This window comes from Acartia tonsa, chromosome 10 (genome assembly GCF_053477335.1).
Source record: "Acartia tonsa isolate MP-2025a chromosome 10, ASM5347733v1, whole genome shotgun sequence".
In the NCBI taxonomy this organism is placed as follows: domain Eukaryota; kingdom Metazoa; phylum Arthropoda; class Copepoda; order Calanoida; family Acartiidae; genus Acartia; species Acartia tonsa.
The window spans coordinates 12955829-12983103 of NC_137269.1; the positions used below are offsets into that span (position 1 = coordinate 12955829).

The 27275-nt window shown below is 31.8% G+C and overlaps 1 long non-coding RNA gene across 1 annotated transcript; it reads right to left on the reverse strand.

The window, feature by feature from the left end:
* Positions 1-2515: 2515 nt before the first annotated feature.
* LOC145330531 (uncharacterized) lies at positions 2516-14689 on the reverse strand. Its single transcript, XR_013883451.1, has 4 exons — positions 14637-14689; positions 11779-11844; positions 3322-3393; positions 2516-2626 (listed from the first exon to the last, which is right to left on the reverse strand). It is a non-coding gene; the product is annotated as an uncharacterized LOC145330531 (long non-coding RNA).
* Positions 14690-27275: the final 12586 nt, after the last annotated feature.

A 27275-nucleotide genomic window follows, 5' to 3' on the forward strand; every position in this document is an offset into this window, starting at 1 on the left:
ATAGGTAATTTTTGGCATACGTCATCTGAGGAAGTTACAGACCTCTTTGCAAAGGCAATCATTGTCTTATCCCCGTATCCCTATTTTTCTTAGGGTTTATGTTACTCACCATATAATTTTTAAGAATAGTCAGGGAGGATACATTGGACTAAAAATTACTCTGGTGCCCAAAGTTTTATAACCACATTGGTTCAATAATATTGGGTGCTATTATTTAATCATGATTAGTAGGTGTCCAAATTTCTCAACCAATAATTTTAATCTAAAGAAGAGGTGATTTTCTTTATCATTATTGGGGTCGTATAAAAATTTATCGTCCATGATCTTATCACTTCAGATCCTTGGGGGACAGTATAGCTTTTCTTTATCCCCACAAGGTTTCGTGATTTTATTAGTCTATTATATGTTATTAGCGAAGACCGGCCTTTTAACTTATTATTTTCACATTAATACTTTTCCAATTTAAACTAAAAGGATACATTAACATGCGACTTTAGCTTAAATCATTGCTATTTTGTCTTGGAGGTGATTGGTTTGAATCTGGTCAAAACTGCGTCGTAACCAATTACATTAAAAATAGAACTTGTATACACAGTAAGTGTAAGAGGAAAGAAATTAAACATAAACAACTTAAAAACAAAGGGTCTGCAATCAAATGGTTTAATGTACTTTCGGTAGACAATCCTTATACTAAAGTAACAGGATGTCTGTGTGTTTGAGTGTTTGTCTGTGTGTTTGTGTGTTTGTACCGGAGGATCTCGCTAACCGCTGAACCGATCGGGTTCTCCTTAACAGGGTAGCTTCTCATAAGTCCCGGGAAGGTTTATAACTATTTTGGGGGAGGGTACCACCACCCTCCTAAGAGAAATGACAAAAAAATCTAAATTTTTAAAAACTTATGGGAGACTTCAACGTCAAGTAAAGAGGTATCGTACATAAAAAATTAACTTTAACAAACAAAAACATTTAAAGTGCCACTAGAGGCCTCTAGGGGCGTAGCCGCTAGTTGAAGTAATAAAGTATTGAGAATAAAAAAATAACCGTTGTAGAGGTACTTTCTATTAGTTTTCATAGTTTACACAAAAATTTAATTTCAAACGAGTAATTAAAGTAAACATTTTCATTTCTTTAAACAAATTTATTGATTGAATTGTATACAATTTTTGAATTGTTTATTTCATGGTTCGGCAGCCGCCAATTTAATAAGCGGCTGAAGATGGCTAGTAGGGAAAAGGCAATGGTGATAAGTTGATATACATACATCACTAATGATGTTAAACAAGATTACCCCTTCTGTAGATTAAAATCTGATACTACTGGTTTGAAACTAAGTTTACATGGAATCTTTAAGCTATCTATCTTAAATAGCAATCGAGAATATCACATTTCTTAAAAATTGTTACGGACGGACGGATGAACGGTCAAACAAAGTTGAATATATAGTAGCTTCGTTACTAAATATAAAAGTTTTGTGAGTTATATATTTCTAACTTTAGAACTTTAGAAAAATACGTAAGATAATCTTTAGGGCTCGGCAGGTGCTCATTAATAGAGCGACTAAAATAGAATTTTGCAAATGGTTGAGTGGTGAACGCGTGCCCCTGTGCTTCAAATTATGTGGAAAAAAACACCAATTGAAGCAGAATGAGGCACCACCAAAATTTTGGATTTTCAATTTTTACCCCCCCCCAAATAAAAAAAAATGCCACTATGAAATAAAGATTACCCCCCCCCCCCCCCAAATTCTTATTTTCAAATTTTTACCCCCCCCCCCCCCCAAATAAAAAAGCTTGGACGTCCCTGCATATAGGTTGAACAGTTTTGACATTGCCAGTTTGGAACTAACCAATAAAAAATCAATGTAAGTTTTTGAGCCAACGAATAATATAACTTGGTTAAAAAAACTTTAGGTACCACCTGTAATTTACAATCCAATATCCCCTCCCTCCCTGGTATTTATATGTGTGTCAATGTTTGAATATTGAATACATTTCTTATTATCTGCGCACATCTGGTTGGGGTTTACATGCAAATTAAATTAAACAAGCAGGAGTCTCTGGGAACACAGTAATAGTGTCTGACTGATTATGACGTAACAAAAAAAATTAGCCAATGAGAGGCCGTTATTGACCAATGGTAAAATTTATAGTGGCCTCTCATTGGCTAATCTTTTTTGTTACGTCATAACCAGTCAGACACTATTACTGTGTTCGTCTCTGGTTTATAAAATATATTAGCGGCTTCGCCCCCAGCATCAGTGGAACCTGTAATCGTAGAGGTAGGGAAGAAAAGAAACCTTAAACAATTAAACGAGACTTAAATCTTAAAATAAAATAGTCTAAAACCATTCAAAGATTTAAGTGAAGATTTAAAAATTGGAGATCCAAATAGATTTAGTAGTTATACAAATTTCAAGCAACAGATTTTACAACTTTATATAATAGGATAGGTTACTTCGTCCCTAGCCTCTATAAGAAAAGCGCAAGAAAAATTACTGGTAGCTAAGTTTTCGTTCTTTTTTTTCTTATTTATATTTACATTTTATTCAATGTTTTTAAATATATTTGTTCATCTTTGCTTCTTCTTTCTGTTTCTCATTTGTGATCCCATCTGATAGGCAGCCAATCTTAAATATATTTCAGGTTAATATCAATAATGAAACATAATGTATCGCATAGTATTACAGAGATTATTTTCACGCAAATAATAAGAAAACTAACAAAACTGGAATTAATCCTAAAATTTTCATTTTACTATACGCGTAAAAGAATTTATAATGTGATGCGATGAACATTTATCAATTATTTTAACTAAGGATACTTCGTTTAGGATGAAAATCAAAAGGAAAAATGCAACAATAGGTAGTTATTTAGGCAGTAACAGCAATATGTAATCATATTTCTTAACTGTCTGATATAGAATGTTGCCTTACTGACAAATCTACTGACAAAGGCTTTTAAACAGGGAAGGAGAGAACATTTGAAATTAAATTTAACTGCTATCTAAAGTTTTCTTATGCGTGGGCTCAAAGACTTTGAGCAATAACTTTTAATTGGTTGGTATCAAACATGTTTTGTCAAATCTTCCAACCAATAATCTTAAACAACAGAAAGGGTAATTTGGTTTATTATCATTGAGGATATTTATCAAATTATCAACCATTGTATTATCTCATAAGAGTCCTGGCTTTTGAATATAATTATTTAATGATTTTTTTAAAATTTATTTTTTGATATATCGTTCCCTTAATAGCTTAAATAATTATGTAAGAAAGTTTAATGTAGCGCCGTTGTCCCCTTCCTTCCTAATAAAAAATGAAACCTGATTGCTCCTAGTTTAATCTTCTCCTTTTCTTCTCTATTCTTTTTGTCAACTTCATATTTTTCTTCAAATCTAAATATTAAAAATTACAACCCTTTCTCGCTTTTTTTCATTTCCTAATATTGATGTTTAGTAGAATAACTTACATAACTTACAAAATCAGCAATTTATCATGAATAGCAGCTGAGAAAATAACATTAACCCAAGAGCGTTACTGACTGACTGACGGACTGACTGACGGAGTAACTGACTGACAGACGAACAGACAAAGTGACTTGAAACAAGGATAACAACATCCAAAAAAGCGAAGCACTGAAACTGTAGGACAAACGGACATTAACAATTGTATAGTGTCTAAACTGAATAATTAGAATAAAAAGTATAAGAGTCGAGGCAAAATTGTAAGTAAATTTGTTGAAAAACTGCTTGATACAGGATAATGTTTATGGACATACTTACATTTTTAGGACTTGATTATAGAGTTGCTTCGCTTATAATAATGTTGTCCCAGGAATCAATATACAAAAATCAGATCAAACGGATAATTAGATCACATAAAAATTTGTTGTTGAAAAAGTAGAAAAATCAACATGTTTAAAATGGACGTACGGACATTCTAGTCATGATTATAGAGTTGCTACGCTTTCTTAATAGTACCTAACTACTACAGGAATCACCATGCAAAGTTTGAAATAGATAGGACAATTCCAACATGCCTAAATTAACGAATAAAAGCTATCTGTCTCGGACGGACGGACGAACGGACGGACGGACCTACCCTAATTATAGAAAAGCTTCGCTTTAAAAAAAACAAGGATAACAACTTTCGTGTGAAAGTGAAATTTTTATGAAATGATGATGCTAAAAAAGGCTTTTGTCAACTTTTATTACTAACAAACCAAGATGTTCAGTCATTGTTACACAAAAATATATTGTGCCGTGTTTGAACAAAATTATGACAGTCTAAAAACAAACATGTAGTTACAAGTTTGCAATGTAAAGAAAAATAAACTGTAATACAGTGAAAATAGAGAAACTATAATTAAGTTTTAAATATTCTGTTTTTTTGTTGATGTTTTTACTGGTAGCTAGGAGTTGAAAAAGTTAAGAATAATTTTCTTGTTATATCGAAAATTTGATTTTTAGTAGCAAAACTACTCTATATATTACTTTTTTGTCGGTCAGTCTGTAACGCAATGAGGGTAATGTGTTTCCACTGCACGGCTGCTATTAAAGTTATACAGCTGATATTTTTAGTAAAGATTCCTACGCGCATCTAGTCCAAACATTGTTTTGTCAGTCTTTCTGTCGTTCATGCTTTAGAAGTCATCTTTTAAAAATTTCGGGATTTCTTTGAGTTTTTGCGTATACACTCATTTTCTTTCTTTTGTTATGACAATTCAATGTTTTTTTCGTTCTTTGGTACTCATGGATATTGTCATCCTTGTTTAAACTATTAAGTGGCCCTCTTTACACAAATTGGTTGATTGTGCCCTAGAGCTGTGTGTTTAAACAATCAGGTTAATTTCAACTTTCCATATAAGGATATATTTAATCTTTAAAAATAAACAAAATGAAAAAGTTTCATTTTACCAAATACGTCCAAGAGTTGTAGGGGGGGGGGGGGGGGGGATAGATGTTGTGAAAAATCCCACTAAAATCTTCCGAGTATGGCTGAAACCGATTAATAACCGCTGGTTCTATGCCACACTGATATATTATGTATCGTTTCAGATTACAGACAATTTTTCACGAATATAAAAATAAAAAATCGTAATATTAGGAGCAGTTTTGTGTGCCCAGGACTTCGGCCCCTAAGGTCTAAAAAACCTGGCATAAATCTTATATATTAGTAAAGTATTTGATGTTGATCAAAATAAAAAGATCTTAATTGGAGCATTTTTTTTCTCACGCTTCTTGGGTACCTTTTCAGGGAATTAGGGATAAGTTAATGGATAATATCTTTTTCCAATTAAAAAGTACTTTCTCTCATGGATACGCAATATGCATCCATCGTTGATTTAGGGGGAGTGGCTGCGGCTTAACTAAGCGGTTAATTCACCAAAAGCAGCTTTTAGATTATTAACAAAACTAAGTGCTGAAGAATTTATTCGTCACTTCGTTCATCTAATAGGAGGGAAGGAGATGGGGTAAAGAGGGTGAATAGGGGGATCTATATTTTAGCCAGCTACAAGTTTCACTTTGTTAGAGTACATGATAATCTGGTGTACGATACAATTAATAACAAATCCATTGGCTGGAGTAAATCTTAAAGCTGGCATTTTAATGGCGGGATATTTAAGCCGGGTGGCAGCTAAAATCAAATCAAATATATTTGAATGTCTGATTGACTTATCCATTTACCCCTGATACCTTGCACTTTCTAATATGTAATAAAACAGTTTTATTATGATGCAATAAAAAAATCAAATCATGATAAAACAACTTAAAATCATAAATTGTAAATTGCAATATGCAGTGAAAGCTCGTGATATGTTTTGAAGTAGGTTTTGGGGACGAAGCCCAATCTGTACCACCTTTGCATCACTTTTGATTCCTGTGACGTCATAATATGAGGGACATGAGAGGAGAAGTGGAGAGAAAACCCCTAAAAAAGAGATGGAGAATCCCTCATCAAAAGTGGTACAGATTGGGCTTCGTCGGTTTTGGGCTATATAAAGTTAACCCCTCAAAAAAATCTTAAAACATAGAATTAAAAGCTTTATTTTTGCTACCATCTCATTTGAGAGCTTCGCTTTTATGGATGTTTTTGGATGTATTTCTTTATAATGCTATTACTTTATTTTCCCTCCCGGTATTTAACCATTTTCATGCATTTTAAAAAAATTACATAAAACTTTAGCATACGTTTTTAATCAAGTTTGCTTTGAAATACATATGTAGTTTATTGGGTTGTAGGGAATATGGTGGGTCCACGCATGAGGTGCATGATCAAATATCTCATGATTTATCGTTCTTAATTACTGACTACTTTTATACAGTGGGAGGCGTAGTGAAACAAATTAGTTGGGGGGGAAAAAACCAATTCAACGGTGTGCGGTCATTTCCGCATATTATCACATAAGCATATTGTTTTATCAATACACAAAAGCAAATTAAATTAGAAGTTGTATACAGTAGTGAGTGTAATGGATCTAAAGGGATAAGACAATGGCTGATAAATTAATATACATCCCCGATGATGATACTTAGAATAACCCCTTATGTAGATTAAAATTTGTGGTTAAAAAGTGTGAACACTCAACCTATTGATGCAACCAATTCAAATTGACTCAATCCCCAAAATTGTTAAGCCAATAAATAAGAAAACGTTATTTAAAACTTTGGGGACTATTGTCATTGCCCACTCTTTCTCTGCTGTACAAAGTTTATACTGTGTTAACAAGGACAAAAGGGATGAAAAGTAGAAAATGTTTTTTTTCCATGAAATAAAAGAAATATATTTTTTTCATTAAATAAAAAAAATATATATTGTATCATGTATATCAAAATATTGTAGATCCTAAATAAATTTAGCTGAGTAATTTACCACATCGTATTATAGACATCTTTCCGTGGATAATAAGTGAAAACAAGGTTCCAAATGCCTGAGCTAACAAAACTGGTGCTAATATTATGATATTTACTTACTATTCATTTAAAATTTCTGTAATATTGATAGTAATAGAGTAGCCCCGCTACTCTAAATTATTTTGTTTTATACCAACTAAGAACTAACGGCAAATTTTCAGATATTTAAATTAATTTTTTTTTTAAAGAATTAATTAATGATTATTAAAATCTCAAAAGCTTTTTTTCTAAGTTTGTTTCAAAAATTAATTTAAATACTATGAAGAAAAAAAATACTTTATCGATGTACTTAATAGCTTAATGTACTTTTCTTCAATTTATACATGGAAACGATTTATGGGGGCGTTGTTCAAAAAAGTGGTTTAAACACCACCAATAATTAAAATTTAAAAAAAAATAAAAATCTGTATATTAATGTATTTTATATACATAGATATATTTAAATCTTTTATTACAAGCGACTTTAGATAAAGTATCAATTAATTCACATGCGTCGCATGTGTTTGAATGTATTCGCATCAATGTAAATTATGTTTGCAGGGATAAATGGAGTTGAAATATGGATCTTGAAATTGTTGGCGAATTTTATCTATGATTTAGATGTCTGTCAACCCTTAAAGGTCGGGGGGGGGGGGGCGTTGAACGCCCCCCCATCCGGTTTTTTCTATCTCATTTTCTGTGTGTGAAAGATAAAGAGCCCAAACTGCTTGACTTTTTAAGTATGGGTATGACACATAACTGAGAGTTGGAATTTTTTGAATATCTCCATCCTGGCGGGCACAGGATGCCAGCAAACCTGGCAGGGTCATCAAGGTAAAGAGCAAAAATATTTTTTTGACTAAAGCATTTTATCATGCCAAAATACTAAAAAATCCTCTAGTAGTACATCCTTATATAAAATACAGGTGTTCAAGTCACTTTCAGGTTCCAGGTATGATCCTGCAGGTCCTGATCCTTCAGGTCTCCAGAAATCTTTAAAAGGCTCCTGTGGCCGCAATTTTTGACTTAGAGACTTCAAATTGTAAACTTAAGATTTTCTTACATGTCTACATTACATATTAAAATTTCATGAAGATCCGCCGCCGTTTTCCCGCCGACCGCCGACTGCGGCAGCTTGCAGCTGCCAAGTACAGCTGCGGCCGCAGAAATTTATATTTTGATATTTCTAATGTAAAATTTACATAAAGATACCTAAACATTTTCTGGAAAAAAATTTTTCTTCTAGCTTCAAAAATAAGAAAATTACAGCCGTTTGAAATTTTTAAGTAAAAAAAGACCTAAAAACAAAGGTTGTTAAATAAAAGGGTGAAGGAAGCGAAAATTGACTTAGACTTATAAAAGGTCGGAAATTCATTATCAAACAGGGGACTTGCACAAAAAAATTTAGCCCTCTAGCTCTGACAGGAACTAAGATAATAAGGGCCCCCCCCCCCCCCGACTGATTAAGGTGCGGCAAGGGGCCCGACTGTAAAGGGTTAATGCAACTTTTTTACTACATTTATTTTTAATTTTTATATTTTGTAGGTATTTTCCTTATAGGATTTCAAACAGAGTGACAGATTAACAGGGAGAAAAAACAAAGTGAGTTGCAGTGTAGATTTGCTTTTAAAAATTAGTTTATTTGCCAACATTTTCCTGCCATTCAACTTTCTCCTCACCCTCAAATGGTTAAAGATTCAAAAATAAAACAAATATATTCTGTTCAAGTGTACTCTGGTTGAGAAAAATATTGGAAAGGAAAATTAATCAGTATTATTCTGTTAGTGAGTAAAGTCATATCAGCTTTTTAAAAGCAAAGCTTTTATATAATTAAAGTCTGTCTGTCTGTATGTAAGTTTATTATTCTGGCAGAGTTAGCTCTTCTGGTTAATTTAAACAGGTTAGAATTGTCCTATTAATTTCAAACTTTGTATAATGATTCCTATAATAATTAGGTATGGTTTTTGAATTGTAGCAACTTTATAATTGTTACTAGAAAGTACATCTAAAACATGATGATTTTTTATTTATTAAGCTAATTTTTGGGATTCTGATTTCCTATTACAACAAGGTACATTGTTATAAGCAAATCATCTCTATAAATAAGTTAAAAATGTCCTTAAAAATTCTCCTGTATTAAAGAAGATTGCAACAAATTTACTTCAAATTTTTTTTAGACCTGTGTTTATTATAATTCATGTATAATCATATCCATATTCCATAAAAAATTTAAGGTGGAAGTTTGTACACTTACAGATTTCATCCTGGGACTTTCCCTCTAGGGGCTAGTGGAGCATAACAGCTCTAGACCAGCCAATTTTGTATGTAGTCTATTACTGTAATCATAAACATTTAAAAAACTTAATTGGCGTCGGCAACCGCCGTAAACGCCGAAAATGGCGGTTCCCGTTATTTGCCGTTTTTCGGCGATGGTCAGAAAAATATTTTTTTGTTATGTAAACTAAGAGTTCGTCCTAAAATTTGGTTATCATAGCTTTAGAATTGGCCGCTCTACAGCTGTTTTAATATTTAGCGGCTGGCAAAAAAAATGAAATAAGGGGGGAGGGGGGAAGTTGTATAGGAAATGAAATTCAATAGCAAATTTTGCCCTGGCTTGTTTTTTCTAGTTATCAACCTAATTCTTTTGTAAGCTCTCTTACATGACTGGATCTACCCATAAAACTTTAAAAATTTAATTTTGTGACTTTCCCTCTAGGGGCTAGTGGGGCAAAAGAACCCCCCAAACACTAAAAATTTAGGTTCTGAGCTTATTTTTAGAGATATTGAGATGATTTTTTTTCCAGAAAACTTTTTTAACATAACCAAACTAACTAAACATTACAGATTTCATTTTGAGACTTTCCCTCTAGGGGCTAGTGGAGCAAAAGACTCCAAAACAGTAGAAATTTTAGTTCTAAGCTTATTTTTAAAGATATTGAGATGATTTTTTTTCAGAAAACTTTTTTAACATAACCAAACTAAGTTATCATTACAGATTTCATTTTAGGACGGGGGCTAGTGGAGCAAAAGACCCCAAAACACTGAAATTTAAGTTCTGAGCTTATTTTTAAAGATATTGAGATAATTTTTTTGTAGTAAACCTTTTAACATAACCGTACTAAGTAATAATTATAGATTTCATTTTGGAACTTTCCCTCTAGAGGCTATTGGAGCAAAAGACCCTCCAAACACTAACATTTTAAATCTGAGCTTATTTTTAGAGATATTGAGATGATTTTTTTTTTCAGAAAACTTTCTTAACATAACCAAACTAAGTAATCATTACAGATTTCATTTTGAAACTTTCCTTCTAGGGACTAGTGGAGCATAAGACCCCCAAACACTAAAAAAATAATTTCTGAGCTTTTTTTTAGAGATATTGAGATGATTTTTTCCAGAAAACTTTCTTAACATAACCGTACTAAGTAATCAATACAGAATTCATATTGGGAATTTCCTTTTAGGAGCTAGTTGAGCAAAAGACCCCACAAACATTAAAAATTTAGGCTCTGAGCTTAATTTTAGAGATATTGAGATTTCTGTCCATCTGTCTGTCAGTCTGTCCATCAGTCTGTCAGTCAATAATACTTTTGGGAAAATGTGATTTTCTAAGCTGCCATTTAAGATAGAAAGCTAAAATTCTTTGTCAACATTTAATTTGTTAAAAAAACTGCTTAATACAGGATAATGTTTATGGACATACTTACATTTTCAGGACTTGATTATAGAGTTGCTTCGCTTATAACATTATAGTTTGTTGTTCCAGGAATTAATACACCAAAAATCAGATCAATCGGATGATTAGATCACAAAAAATTTGTTGTTAAAAAAGTAAAAAAATCAACATGTTTAAAATGGACGTACGGACATTTTGGTAATGATTATAGAGTTGCTACGCTTTCTAAATCGTACCTAACTATTAAAGGAATCACCATTCAAAATTTGAAATCGATAGGACAATTCTAACATGCCTAAATTAACGAAAAAAGCTATCCGTTACGGACGGACGGACCGACCCTAATTATAGAAAAGCTTCGCTTTTAAAAAGAATATTTAGCAATCCTCATAAGAAAATAACAGGATGTTTGTTTAATAGGGGGGAACTTCAACGCCCCCCCCCCCCCCCAAACCTATTAAGGTCCAGAAAGGGTACCGAACGTTTAGGGTTAAACATAGAGTAAATTCGCTACTAAAACTTAAACTCTAAAGTCATCCTAGATGTAACACGAATTTTATTTAGTTTCCTGCGAAGTTGTCTCCGATACCATCGCTAATTTTTAAAATCAAATTAATGTTTTTGATATACAAAAAAATAATCCTTTAATAATTTTTAGTGCATTTTAATATAGAATGTAAATATTCTAAATAGAAAAAAATAATTTCTATCTAGGCGTTGCGAATGTTTTAAGTTCGCCAAATTTGAGATATGCCAGAAAGCCGGACCCACCTTTTTCCCCACAACCGTTTATTGTTTATAAATTTATCACGAAACCTCTGCATAAAACATAAAACACAAAAAACAAGTTATTGTTATGTTTTATTCATAAAATTTTCTTAAATCTTTGTTTAAAGGTTTACTTATTACTGGTTACAAATCCTGAAAAGTATAACGCACAAAACTTAGTTGTAAGAAGGAGGAGGAACGCTTACCTGATAATATTAATATAGGCCTTTAATTGCACGATATTTGTCTAGAAATCCTAACTGTGAAAGGTAAAAATTGTGACTGTTTTGGTCCAAGGCACACCTTCTGCTTTTACTATTAATTTTGTGCAACTGATGTAGCAGCAGTAGGCACAACTTTTAACGTCTTTGGTTATGACGTGGTTCGGGCCGGGATTCGAGCCTATCATCTTCCCAACCCTATAGTCGATGGTTTAAGATTACCTGATAAGAAGAATGATAAGAATTCCAACAATTGCTAGAAACCATACACCAGTGAAAACCCCAGAACTAAAAGAAGTAACTAATATATAATTTTGATCTTTCGTTAAAATTAAAAAAGGAAGAAAAAATATACAATAATGACAACACTCATAGTAGCGGAGCACATAAATATCATTGATTAGACAAACGGACAAGGTCAGTTATAGAACTGATGTTCAGTTTTCATAACAAAGATAAGAATTAGGAATATAATGCAAAAAAATATGCCAGAAAATCGCGAAACCTTTACAAAGTAAGGTTTATGTCTTTTTAAGCATAACCAACAGATAGAAGGACAAAACAGGGTTTATGCTTGAGCCGCATATGACTTAGAATTCTTCAGCTGTCCATTTTCAATAATAGCCGAAAATATTACATTTCCACCATAGCTTAATGGAATGACTGACGTACAGACAAAGTGAGTTATAGAGTAGCTTCGCTACTAACAAAAATGAACATAAATGTCCCTGTTTCTTCTACCATGACTAAATCTGGTTTCCAAGTGTAAAAAAGTCACCTTTCTGACCTAGTGTGAAAAATTAGCACAAACAAATTTGCATATCACCTAGAAATATCTTGGCCAGTAATAAAGGTAGTGGTAACTTTAGGCTACAATAATGGTTTTTAAAAGTTAGGCTTTTTTATAATTAGTGCCTGTACGTTCGTTCATAAGGCATTTTAGAAATGTTGGCGTTATCCTCTTAGAATTTTTTTTTTCATTTTTTTTTCAATTTTATGATTAATTTGCAAACTCTTTTCTACTAATTTACTTTACCCTATAACCATGGCAATAAATATAGAACGTCTTGAAGAACAATCACTTAGTTAGACCAATAGAGACAATGTATAGGAACAATCCGACCATGTTTTTGGTGAAATAGTGTACACATTTTAATTAGTATGAAAGGAAATTTTTCTCATTTCTTAGGTTAACTTTTTGTTTAAGGAAATAATATTTTCATAAAATTTAATTGCTATTATCATAAGGTTGAATCATATATGACTAAATATAAACATAAATCTTCGTTTGATAGATTTTACTTTTTACATTTAACGGATTATTATTTCTGACTGACTATCTAGGCTAATAAATATATTAGAATGATTGTATTCCTTATAAAGCCAAATGCCACCCCATGTGAAAGATAATATTCAAAACCATAAAAACAATTGCAAAGTTTATTTTAGGAATGATTTTACACAAAAGGAAAGTTAAAAAAAAGATAAATTTACATTATAGATTTTGACTGCTTTAATCGTTTTTAGACATGTAAGAATTATCCTATATTATAAAAACTTTATATAATGATTCCTCAAACAGTTCATATGATTTTGGCAACTTTAAAATCTTTTTTAAAAAGTCCATTTCAAACTTATTTATTATTTAGATGTTTTAATATTAATCATTTAGGTGGTATAATTGTCCTATTACTATAAAATTTGAAATCAACTTTATTTAATAATCCAGGCATATCTTTAAAAATGCGTCGATATAAAATTTCCTGTAATTAATTATTATTTAACGTCATATCTACATCATTTTCACTCAGATTTCTGTTAATTTAATTTTAAAGGTCATCTTATGGTTGTTTAGCCTTATGGAAATTGTCATCCTTGTTTTTAATAACATACTACCTAATTAATATATTTTTCGCCTTAATATAAAAATACCCTTTCAGTAATTGAACGAAAATGACAAAATCAATAATAAGCTAAGCACAAAAAAATCATGGATGGACAAAAGGATAAAGTGATTTATAGAGCAGATGTTTAGTTGTCATAAAAAAGAATATGTTATCATTTTGAAAAAAAGTTATTACTTTTTCAGTCTTTTCGAAGCATTGTTCGATAGACCAAAACAAACAAACAAAATAATTTTTAAGCTGGATGCTCTTTGGAACGTCTTCACAAAATATTTCAGCTGTATATCTTGAATAGCAACCGAATTAAGCGCATTTACGCCATAGCGTTACGGAAGGACTGTCAGACAAACTGACGACTGACAAATTAAATTAAGCTTTTAATTCTATAAAATATTTTGAGTGTTCCAAATTGATAAAATACAAAGAAAACAATTTTAATTAAATATTTTGCCAATATCTCATCATACAGAAAACAATATTATTACACACCGTTAAAAAACAAGGATAACAATATCAATACACGCTAAGTTATAAAATAAAGATAAGTATATAATATCTTATGGACTATATCTTAAATTAATACAAGCCTTTTAAAAATTTAAGAACACGCAGTAAGGTAAAAATGTACTAGAATATGATCATAATTGTGATTAAGTTGCACTTTAGCTATGATGACAAAATTTCAACCACAATAAGAAAGAAAGAAATCTGTTTCTAATTACTTGCAAACCTGTTTTGTTAGATTTATATAGTAACTTATATGCTTAAAAATTACAAAATTAATAGGTAATATCGACCAAGGTTTTCGCTTAATATACGAAACTGTCCTGCGTTTTATTACATATCCTATTATATAAAGTAGTAAGCGTTTTTTTTGTCTGTCCCGAAGGATCTCGCTAACCGCTGAACCGATATTGTTCTCCTTTACAGTAAAACTTCTTATAGGTCCTAGGAAGGTTTTAAACTATTTTTGAGAAGGGTGTCTTCATCCCCTCCCCCCAAACAATTATTTTTTTACTCTTTTGAAACTCAAATTTAAAATGGGATGATGTCGACTTTTCTCCCTTCAACCTTAAGTGCCCCTAGAGGCTTCTAGGGGGCGTAGCCGCTAGTTAATAATAAAGTATAGAACCTAATTATAGAAAACCATTAATTAAAAAAATAATAACAACTCACTTGTATAAATTATCAAAAATGTAGAAAAACATTTTACTTTTGAAGACAATATAAAACTATTGAGAAAGTATTTTCAAACAAAATCATTAAACACAACATTTAACTGTAAAAAAACAAAAAAAAACCTTCACAGTAATATAAATAGGGGGAAAAATCCATAAAAGTCCAACACATAGAGTTTTAAGTTTTTTTCTCCGAAGCTACAAATTAGGAAAATGCTGGTTCGAATTACTAAACATATTTATTTGGGCATTAAAATCAAAATTACTTTAACAATAAGCAATCAAAATCCTTGTCAGCTCTGCCCTGATAACCATGAATAGATCACTATGGATCTGTCTACTGTATCAAATTGTAATAGATAGTATTTTTCAGGGAAGCTCGGTGGATTTAAAACTATTTTCTTTACCCTTCTGCCTCCCCTGACATAGCTGACATATTATCGACATAAAATATAAATCTTATTGCAATATCAGCCTAAAAGTTCAATTCCTACAAAATTTAATAATGTTAATTTTTTAGAGTATTGTTTGTAAAAGCTTGACCAATAGCTACAATATTGCTTTCTTAATATCATAAATAATTAATTAATCAAAAGCATTAATACAAAAAATATATAAAAACAAGGATGACAAAATTAAATAAGTAGCGAAGCATAAATTAATAATGGATGGACAATAGTCATATAAAAAGATGGAGAAAATTTGCGATAATCCTTTTGAAAATCATAAAAACTTAATAAAAAAGTGTATCTCTATCTTTTGAAGCATGACCGACAGACTGACGGACAAAGTAAATCAAATACTGGATACTTATTGGAACAGAGGATCATCAAAAAAAAATTTCAGCAGTCTAACTTAAATAGCAGCTGAGAAAATCACATTTCCTCCATATCCTTACAGACAAAGTGAACTATAGATTGGGCTTGCTACAAATAAGATGATTTGTATAGATGTATTTACTTTTTAGCGCTTGTTTATGGATTGTCCAAAGAAACGAATATATATATTTTTTTCAAATCTAACTTTTGATTATATTTGACTCTGTGGTTTCTATGGACACTTTCTCTTAACTTTGTGCTAGGCTTCTTGGTTCATTTCTCTTGCTACGTTTCTTTTCATCCTTGTTGAAAATCACAATAAATTTTCATCATAGAAAATTTGAGCGTCTTAGAACGGAAGCATTTAAAATATTTCCTAGTAATCACTAAACGCCTCAGGCTGGTTGTTGCATGGAAAGTGGGTGAAATGATGAAATTTCTGAGCGTAACAGGCCGGGAAAAGTGCAATTTGAGTGTTTATAACAAAATTTGCACTTTTCATAACCTACTCTGCCCTTGTTATATGGTCTTCCTTCTTCTTTTTTCAATCTTTCTATTCAAATTTTGTTCTTTTTTGTCACTTTTTTATTATTTAGTCACTTTTTAAAACAATCTTTCATTGGATTATAAAAATCATGTATCGCATAGTATTATAGACAATTTTCCACGAATTATGAAAAAAAATTATAAAATCAATACCATTTTTCATTTTAATATCCACGGAAACTTTCTATAAAACAATCCGATGAATAGCTATTACAAATATTATATGTAACTATTAGGCACTTTTATTTATACTATAACTCACGAATTTAAATGTTTTATTCCACAAAGAAAATAAGAACAGACAAGCATATAAATTTTGTTATTGTTTAAGTGAGGAAATTTTTTATCAAACTGTTGTATCACAAACATCAAGATTTCAAGATAGTGTTTCAGATACTGTATTTGTAACTTGTAAGAGGGTTTCTACTTTCTGCCTGTAGTATCAGGCCCGCCCTTACACACACACACATATATACGCCTACCTAAGTAAGAATTTATTCACCCCATCCGTGCGTGCGTATACCAACCCACCCTCTACCTCTCACCTATACCCAAAGTATGTATGTGTGTGTGTGTGTGTGTGTGTGTGTAAACCATTCTCTAAATGTAACTAGGAGAATTACGTCCATAAGCAACGCAGCAATGACAAGATAACTGTTAAATAGTTCATTTAAATTCGATTTTTTATCCCTAAATTTAAAAAAAATTCAGTAAATATTTTTTGTAGATATCATCATTAAAACACTCAATCTAAATTTTAAAGTAAACAGAGTAAAAACAATTTTTAGTAGATAATATCATTTAAACACTCATTCTTATATCTAAGTTAAATATAAGCAATGTCTATTTTTAAAAAAATATCATAAGCCCTTAATAAACAAGGAAGTTACTGTTAATTTAATATAATTGTATTAACGTGCACACATGTATACTAAGTTTGTAGTAGCATCGCTACTAATAAGGCACTAGCACATATGTTGAACTATTGAATTTGAATGTATAAAATGAACTGTGTGTGTGATGTGATGTTACTTAATATACTTATTACTGAGCTTGCTTGTTTAGCTTTGCTCATTCTCATAACTGCCTGCGCCATGCAGTGTTACATTCAAACAACTAAATTAAATAACACTAACAAAAGTTTTCTTTATTGTAGGTAGGTCTTTGAGTTTGTTAGTTCGCCGTCCACTTTTAATACAAAATCATTTTATTTATTATTTGTTGATGGATTTCAAACAGGAATAAGGTATAACCAACAAGGGAATTAAATCTAAATAATATTTGGGGGGCAAATGGAGAGGTCGTCAATTTTACGATATTGACGTATAGTAATAGCAAGAACAAACAGCTAAATATTCTTATAAAGTGTATTAATTCAATACAAGGTTAACATACAATAATAACATTAATATTAAAACAACTGTTCACTTTTATGTTCGTATCCTGTTGCAGAGCAATGACTTGCTCCGAAACCGTGGATACCAGAACTAAAAGCTAATATACAAAATACATACATTGCTCTCAAGTCAGGAAGAAAGGGACTATACATCACATTTCTCCCTGGCTTTAACAGGAACATGGATTTCAAAACTGTAATATTTCAGATTGAATATAACAATATGTTTATTACATGTTAATTATCATATATATTATAAGTAGCATTGAATGCTTATTAAATAGATAATAATTGATCTGGTATGACACCTGCCATAATTTTTTTTTTTTTTATTTTATTTCCAGATCTTTAAACATTTCATATACATTTTTTTTCTTTTTGTTTTGGTTCCTTAGAACTCTTTTATGTTTTTTATATGTTCCTTTTTTTTTATGTGTTTTTTTTTTTTTTTTTTTTTTTTATTTTTTTAAAAAAAACATTGATTAACATATAATCATTGAAAAATGCATTGATTAACATATAATGCATTGATTAACACATAAACATTGGAAATGCATTGATTAACATAGTTATTATAAATGCATGATAAATAAAAACACTGATTAACATATAACCATCAGAATGCATTGATTTAAAAACATGTCATTAGAGATGCATTGTTATAAAAGCATTAATATTAAACCTTTCGAGACTACTACTGCCTCAACAAATACTTAAACATTAATACATAAAAATAAAATAAAATATGAATTAATACACAGTAAAACTATAATTATTCTTGATCATAATATTCATTCTTTTGCCAGATTTTTCTTGATAATAGTAGTATCATTCATATCCATCAATCCATCATTATCCATCAATCCATCAACATCTCACAAATGATATAACCATACCAACCATAGTAGTATCATTCATATCCATCAATCCATCATTATCCATCAATCCATCAACATCTCACAAATGACATAACCATACCAATGCTACAACACCACAGACGATACCACTTGACCTTAGCTTAGTTATAAACTTAGTTATAAACTGGTTTCCACTTAGCAACTGTGATTTTTCTCAAACAACACAACAGCCATTCACCTCCACCACAAGAAGCCTCCAATCTCTTCAAAAAATTGGGATCAAATCCTTTCTAGCATCGACTCTAACTACTTCCCAAAATTCACCCTTTCCTGATTCAAAATACGTTGCTGATCCTGCAGGTTAGCCAACCGAGCATCTAACTCAACCATTCTAGTAACCAAACCTGCCAAATGTTTGAGGTCTCAGATCAAAAATCAGAACTGCTGTTCACATTTATCATCCAGGAGATTATATCTATTGCATAGTCAGGCATGACTTAAGCCTAATAATGACAACCACAATAACTGCTATTAACATCTCTGTTGGATTCCCAAAAATCGACATGTCATTCAAAATACAGAAACTGCCAATGATTTTCGTTATAACAATGATGCTACTGTCGACACTCCAACCAATGATAACGTTGAAAACAATGAACAGAAACAACAAACACAGAGAAAACTGCAGCCGAACAAAAGCAACCAAAAGCAAACCAGCTATTGACAAGTAAGATATCCAACCTGGCAGTCAAATCTACAACAGCCACATCAACTTTAAGCCCCGCCTTCTTTAGAACAGCTAAAATTTCACTAACCAGCATTATACTTTGACTGCCCACTGTATTAACAACTTACAAATATCCGTTTATCAGTCATAAATATATTTAAGATACAATGCATGCTATTTTAAAATTCTGCACAACTTCACAATAGCTTCTAGCCCATGGTGTATATCTCTGTATATCATTATCTATCAACTAAATACTTCTCATTTTGACAACTGTAAATACATCTCTTTGTAGCTACCTGACTCACTGTGCATTTATTTGCATCCTCCTGACACACTGTGCACATCTGTTCAAAATAAATATCAACATAATTCGTTTAACTCTTTGTATCTACCTGACTCACTGTGCATTTATTTACGTTAATCTGGCACACTGTGCACATCTGTTCAAAATGTTACAATATCAACATATTTCATTTAACTCAATGTTTTTTCATTATCCTTGACATACGAATCCTCAATTTTCAAATTAAGCTTCAAAACTACTCTCCGACGTCTTATTATCCACAACTGTTGCTTAAATGCTTAAATTTAACACCTCCAAGTCTTCAAAACTTTTCAACAGTTATTATAAATCTAGCAATCTATAAATCTAAATTACTTTTCTTCTCCTTGGCAGCAGTTGGACTGTTGATTGGAGTACTTATAACAGGTTGAGAAAGGGTTGCAACAACAGTATCAACAGATTGACTTGCTTCAGTAGGATTATGATTATCACTATCACCAGTACCAACAGATTGACTTGCTTCAGTAGGATTATGATCATCACTATCACCAGTACTATCATTAGTTGCATATGATTTGCCACTACTGGTTGATTTAAGACTCTTCTTGCCAAGATCAGTAATAGAGATATCATATTCAAGCTCAAAGATAGCTTCATCAATCATTGTTTGCAAGATATCATATTCAAGCTCAAAGATAGCTTCATCAATCATTGTTTGCAAGTATTTAATCTGTAACATCATCAGCTCTAGTACATCATGAGGAAACATATTTTGTTGCACAATAGACAGAATATTGGTAAATCCATAAATAGCAGCTCCATACATTCCAAATATGTTGTCAATCCAGCACAGGCTTCCTTTGGAGTTTTGTGCAAGCACTCAGTTGTTAGCTTCAGGTACTTTTCATGATCACTAAATCTCCTTATAGTTGCCAGAGAATACAGGAACCTTGAACTTGATATCTACCTTCCTGGTGATACTCCAAGCTTCTTGACCGCATTATTGAGAACAGTTTTAGCATCCTGTTTAGCTTCCTGTTTAGCTTCCTGTTTAGCATTCTGAACTTCAACAGACTTCACATCTAATCTATAAACAGATTCTCCAGCAGCAATAGCATGTTTCACAATATTACAGACCCAATCACTAAACAATCCTGTTTAGCTTCCTGTTTAGCATTCTGAACTTCAACAGACTTCACATCTAATCTATAAACAGATTCTCCAGCAGCAATTCAACATATAATCAGTCAGAGCAAAGTGTATCATGTGCCTCCACTCTCTCTCCACCAACATTTAATTTAACATATAATCGGTCAGATCAAAGTGTATCATGTACCAGCCTCCACTCTCAAATAATATCAATGTCAACACAAAACAATGGCCAAATTCAAAACTAAATTTCAGTCACCACCAACTACTTATCTTGCGGCCGATCTAAAATAAAATACAATCATTTTAGATGCCAAAACTTATTTAATACATATTTTATTTTCACTCAACAAAATAAAATAATTTCTTTAACATGTATTAGTATATATATAACATTAATCAAATGTATATCAATATTGAACATCATTAAAATCTTAACAAACTAAAACTCACCAACAGGTAATACTGTATCTCAACCACCACAACTACTCCTCTTTTCGACCAATCTAAAACATAGTACAATTATTTTAGATGCCATACTTAAATGTTATCACTTAACAAATAAAATTTCAACATGTCTTCTTAAAAATGTATTAAGAAATATAATATTAATCAAATGTTTGTCAATAATCGAGCAACATAACAATAATTCTTAATACAATATATGAGTCTAATACAGTAAAAAATTTACCTAATTATTCAATGAAATATCTGAATAATAACTTATATCATCCACAACTATTTTTATGTATTAGAATCTTGAAAGTTGAAGCACAACTAACTATTTTTCTCTATACCTGAGAGCACTTTCTTGCGCAGCTCAACTTTTGCGCATACAACGCCCAACTCCTGCTCATCATTGCTGCTACCTCTCTGCACCACCCCACCTTGCGCATACCAACTTCGAGAGACAGTGCAAACTTTCCTTGCCAAATTATTGCCCACCCCCCTTCTCCATGAAGAGAGACAGCTCCACTCAAATATCTAATGCATTATAACAATTTTGCTTCATGAAATTCTAAGCTTCATAAATAATTTTGCTGAATCAACATCACTAAATCGCAATATATACTATTCTATATCGAGTGTCCTTAATAAAATTTAAGCTTAAACAAAAACTTAACACATCCATTATAATTCCAAGTTTTAGTAGATTTCAATCCACCCCTCAATATTTTCCATTTTATTCTGATCCACCAAAACTTTCGCAATACGTTCATTATATTCCAAGTTTTAAATAGATTGAAATCCGCCCACATCTATTCACGTTAATTTGATTCATCCAAAATTGAGCAACACATAATGTTTCAATTTCAAGTTTGAGTGCAATTTGATTCACCACCCTGTGTTATTTATATAATTCTTCTATAATTAGATTCGGTCCGCCCATCCATACTTTACATCTATCTACTTTTTGTATTTCGAACTTTTCATGGTGATTTCTGCAGCAGGTAGGTACAATTTAAAAAACGTAGCAACACTATAATCATTTCTATGACGTCCGTACTTCCATTTGTAAACATGTTGATTTGACCACAAATTTCTATATGATCAAATTATCCGATTGTATACTAATTCCGGGAACAACAAAATTCAACATTATAATCGAAGCAGTTAAAATATCTAATTATCCAATAATTGATTCGATGTATATTGATTCCTGGGACAATAAAGCACAATACTTTATGATTGCGATGTCAAGCATCCAATCACCCTTCAGACAACCAACACTCTGAGATGCACAACCTTTTTCAAGAAAACATTTCCCCACTCTAACTTTAACGTCACACATCTCACATAGTAGCAGTAGGAACCATTTTTAACTTTGTTAGTTATGACTCAGTGTCAGACCAAGATTCAAACCTATCACCTACCCAACAACAAGTAGATGTGCTACGTGTTAAGCGGTTTATAAGCGAAGCCACTCTATAAGCAAGTTCATAAAATGTAAGTAAAACATCAATCTGTTTCAATCAGTTCTTTTTTAACACATTTACTTACAATTTTACATCGACTCTTATGCACTTATTTTTTCAGTTTTGACTCTATACAAGTGTTGATGTTCGTTTGTCCTACCATTCAATGCTTCGCTTTTGTTAATGTTGTTTTCCTTGTTTTTACAAAGATTATTCAGTTCTGACACTATGCAAGTGTTGATGTTCGTTTGTCCTACCATTCAATACTTCGTTTTTACGGATGCTGTCATCTTTGTTTTTATACATCATATCCTCATTACAATAAACATCATATATCATATAAATCATATATCAACATTTACTATACGAGTGTTAATGCTCCATTTTTATGAATATTAATATCCTTGGTTTATACATCATATTCGAAAACGTTTCAATAGAAGTCATATATAGGTCAAACTAAACTTGCAACATTTAACCACCAAGTCTAAACAACACATTTAGTATTAATCTATATTGCATCACCCATCATTGGATATAGATATACACAATAGACATCTCTTCCCTACACAATCCTATATATACTAGATCTATTGTCAAAACTTGCACAAAGTTTTATTTTCAACAAACATCCATAAATAATATATCCATTGTACACACATCAACAAGTGTTCTCTTCTCTCCATACAAATATATCCAATAACATTCATTTCCTACTATACAAATATTTCCGATTTATTTTCAACAAACATCCATAAATAATATATCCATTGTACACACATCAACAAGTTTTCTCTTCTCTCCATACAAATATTTCCAATAATCATTCATTTCCTACTATACAAATATTTCCGATAATTCATTCATATATATATAATATGTCCATTATACATTTCAATTTTGCACACATATCATTAATCCACATATAATATGTCCATTGTACAATCCAATTCCACACACATATCTCTCTCTCACTCTCTCTCTCTCTTTCTCTCTCTCTCTCTCTCTCTCTCTCTCTCTCTATCTCACATCATAATCAAATACTGAATAACAATTTTTGCTTCATTAAAAATTTTTTGCTGAGTTATGCATTCCAATCTTAACTCGCCATTTAATTGTTTAAAATAAATCTAGTTAAATCCACAAAAATTCCGCCCATTAATCAAATATCAAATATCAAATATCACATTCTACTGATCATGATGACAAGTATGTATCAATCCAAATCAACGTAAATTCAAAAACAAAACAAATAAAATTTCTGTTCTATCTGTAATAGAAATTTCGTACTATGAATAATATATCACAGATCAAAGATCACATATCTATCTTCACGCAAGTACAATCGTTATTATTCATAGCACATTTTAACCATATTCAAAATATTTTGTTTCCATTCATATAAGCTTAAGAGTAGCTTTACTCTTATTTATACATAAACCGCAATATAATTGTTTTAAAATTAAATACTTAGAACCATAATAACTGACTCAACTTTTAAAACAATTTACAGCCTTTCATCAAAATTCTAATACTTTTTAAAGTATCTAATTTCAAATTTTTATCCAATTTTCATAAAATCACGATATTAACATTTAATAAAATCAATTTTCTTCCATTAACAATTTTACAAAATTGTATTCCTATTTTCGTTGAAATTAATCCATCTTCCATTTTTTTTTATTCTTATCTCTGTTAGACACCACAATAGTCTGAAACAAAAATAAATATATCCAAATATCCAATTCCAGTGTAACAAAACACAAAAAAAATAAATGCATATATTTTGATTTTCATAATAACATAATCTCATAAACTCGTATTCAATAGTTAACAAAATGTTATATGTCCAGAATTCAAATAATTACCATAAATCAAATTATTTTTTATCACAAACTTTATAGAGTTGCTTCGTTTCTCTTCTTATTATTTAAACAATGTCAGCGCTTTCCAAATTATATGTTATACATTCTAACCTTATGCATGGACACCACAATGGCAGATAAATTAACATTTATCCCACTAATTCGAATAATATCAGAGATCTACATTTATTAGCAATGGATACAACAATGGAAAATAAATTGACGTTCATTCCCAAAAAATCGAGTAAGATCAGTAATATACAGGGATATAACAATAGCAGATAAATTTTCGTTCATTCTAGAAAAAGTTGCTCCACAAATAATCTATGATTTGTATGTCAACATAACATCTGCGAGTTTTATTTCCTAAATAGAAATACTTCCAGAAGCACAACTTCTATACATTTTTATAAGCCGTCAAATCTATCAGATACAATACTTATTCAATTATAGATATCTTAATTGCAAAACTACAAAAATCAATCGCCGCCACACCGCCGTCAAATCGCCGTAGGCCGTAGTACATGTATATCCTGTTGATACAATCCAAAACTGTAGAGAAAATCCTTCTTCCCTGCAAATTGTAGAAAGAAATACTTGTTTAATCAATACACGTCTGTCCTGAATAAGCTATAGAAAGAAATACATGTAATCCTTGCTTCCCTGCAAATTGTAGAAAGGAATAAACTGTAGAGAGAATACATTTTTAACAATTTTTAACAATACTCAACTGTCTCCCTGTAGAAACAAACTATAAAAGGATAGAGAGAATACATTTTTAACAATTTTTAACAATACTCAACTGTCTCCCTGTAGAAACAAACTATAAAAGGATAATTTTTTAACAACACATGTCTATCCTTCTCTCCCTGCTGATACATGTCCAGGGCGGCACCTTTTCCCCTTTCATGGTGTCCTCCACCAACATAGTACATGTCCAGGACGGCACATATGTTTCCCTGGACATTATGTTGGTGTCCTCCACCCACATGTTGTCCTTCACTAGACAGGATGGTGTCGTGGTGTCCTTCAATGGACAGAATGGTGACATGGTGTTCTTAACCATCACATATCTCTCTTTCACCAGGGGTTCGACCTGGTTCACCCTCTCTCCATTCTTTAAGCATAACTGGTCCAGGAATTCGACCTGGTCCAGCATCACATGTCTCTCCTCCTCCAGAGGTTCGACCTGGTCCAGCATCACATGTCTCTCCTCCTCCAGAGGTTCGACCTGGTCCAGCATCACATGTCTCTCCTCCTCCAGAGGTTCGACCTGGTTCACCATCTCCTTGACTGTTACCTGGTCCTCTCCACCTATACACTCTCCCCCCCCTAACCTGTTTGGCAACACCACCAAACTTTCTTGTTCAAGGAAACAAAATTTTTCATTAGCAATTGGAGCTTTGAAATTGTCCATAGAAAGTGTTGGCAACACCACCAAACTTTCTTGTTCAAGGAAACAAAATTTTTCATTAGCAGTTCGAGCCTCGATCTTATCTTCATGATCTTGCATTCCACCAAAAATAGTTCGAGAACCACTAGCAAACAATTTAGGCTTCTCTTCTGATCCTCCAAATCCTCCAGATCCGCCAGCCGTCCTCTGCCACGGCATAGAGTTATTTAAACCATTCTGCTGGTTATTCGACCCATTCTGCTGGGTATTCTGCTGGTTATTCGACCCATTCTGCTGGGTATTCGAACCATTCTGCTGGTCATTCAAACTATTCTGCTGGGCAATCTTTTCAAGAATTCGCTGCTGGCCAGTCATAAACTCATTCACAACAACCGTCACATTCTCGGTTTTGATATCATTATCAACACTAGGCACCACCACCTTATTAAGGCTATCTTCTAAATCGTCCATACTAATAGCTAATCCTGTAACCGCAGCACTGTTGGTATCAACATTATCCGCCAACTCCTTAACATGCTTCTCCAGCGGCGATACACGCCCAGCCATCCCCGCCGCCACATTATCAATTCTATTATTCAAAGAATTAAACAGAGACACCCACATGTTGTCCTTCTCATCCTGAGACAACTTCCTCCACTCATCAATGGTCAAGCCCATTGTTCCAACACAAAAAATACCTGAACAAACTAAAAAGAAAAGAAATAATACAATTAAAAGAAAATCTGAGCTATAGATTCGTACTACACTACTGCGCCAAAATGACGTATAGTAATAGCAAGAACAAACAGCTAAATATTCTTATAAAGTGTATTAATTCAATACAAGGTTAACATACAATAATAACATTAATATTAAAACAACTGTTCACTTTTATGTTCGTATCCTGTTGCAGAGCAATGACTTGCTCCGAAACCGTGGATACCAGAACTAAAAGCTAATATACAAAATACATACATTGCTCTCAAGTCAGGAAGAAAGGGACTATACCCCCAACGACAGCTGAAAAACACGTATAGGTTTCGTGATTTTTTTACGAATTAATTTCGTTATTGGTATGAGCTGGATTTCAAAGAGCTATTCTAACTTTAATTAATTTTTTGTAGATTATCAAGGGTTCTTAGCCAAACATCATTCGTTATTTCCTACGAAAAATTAAATAAAATCCGCAAACAACCGTCTATTATTGCACACAAAAAAATTACTGCGCTACATATGGGCATAATTAACCTTGTTAAAAAATAATAAAGAAATTTTTGTGCTACACCAAAGATTTAAAATTCATTAAAACAATTCTATTTATCTCAGAATCTTTAATTTCTGTGTTTAGTTGAAATATCATAAAAACGCACGTAGCTAATAATTGATGACTAAATTTTTAGTTGAAAAGAAGAAATACTGCTCAAATCAAAGGAAGGGCTTTAACAAGAGGGTTATAGGGCACATGGGGGGGGGGAGGGTTGAATTATGAATCATGCACATATGTAATATGTACTTATGTGTATGTTATGTAGATTACCATACAGACACACATCATTTTAGAAGCGCAGCTTCTCCATATTTATCTCCAAAATTTGTTCGCACTATCAAAAGAATTTATTGTTCTTTGTCTGTTTTTTTTTAAATCTGCCCAAAAACATTTATCAATTTTACATATGATAAGAGT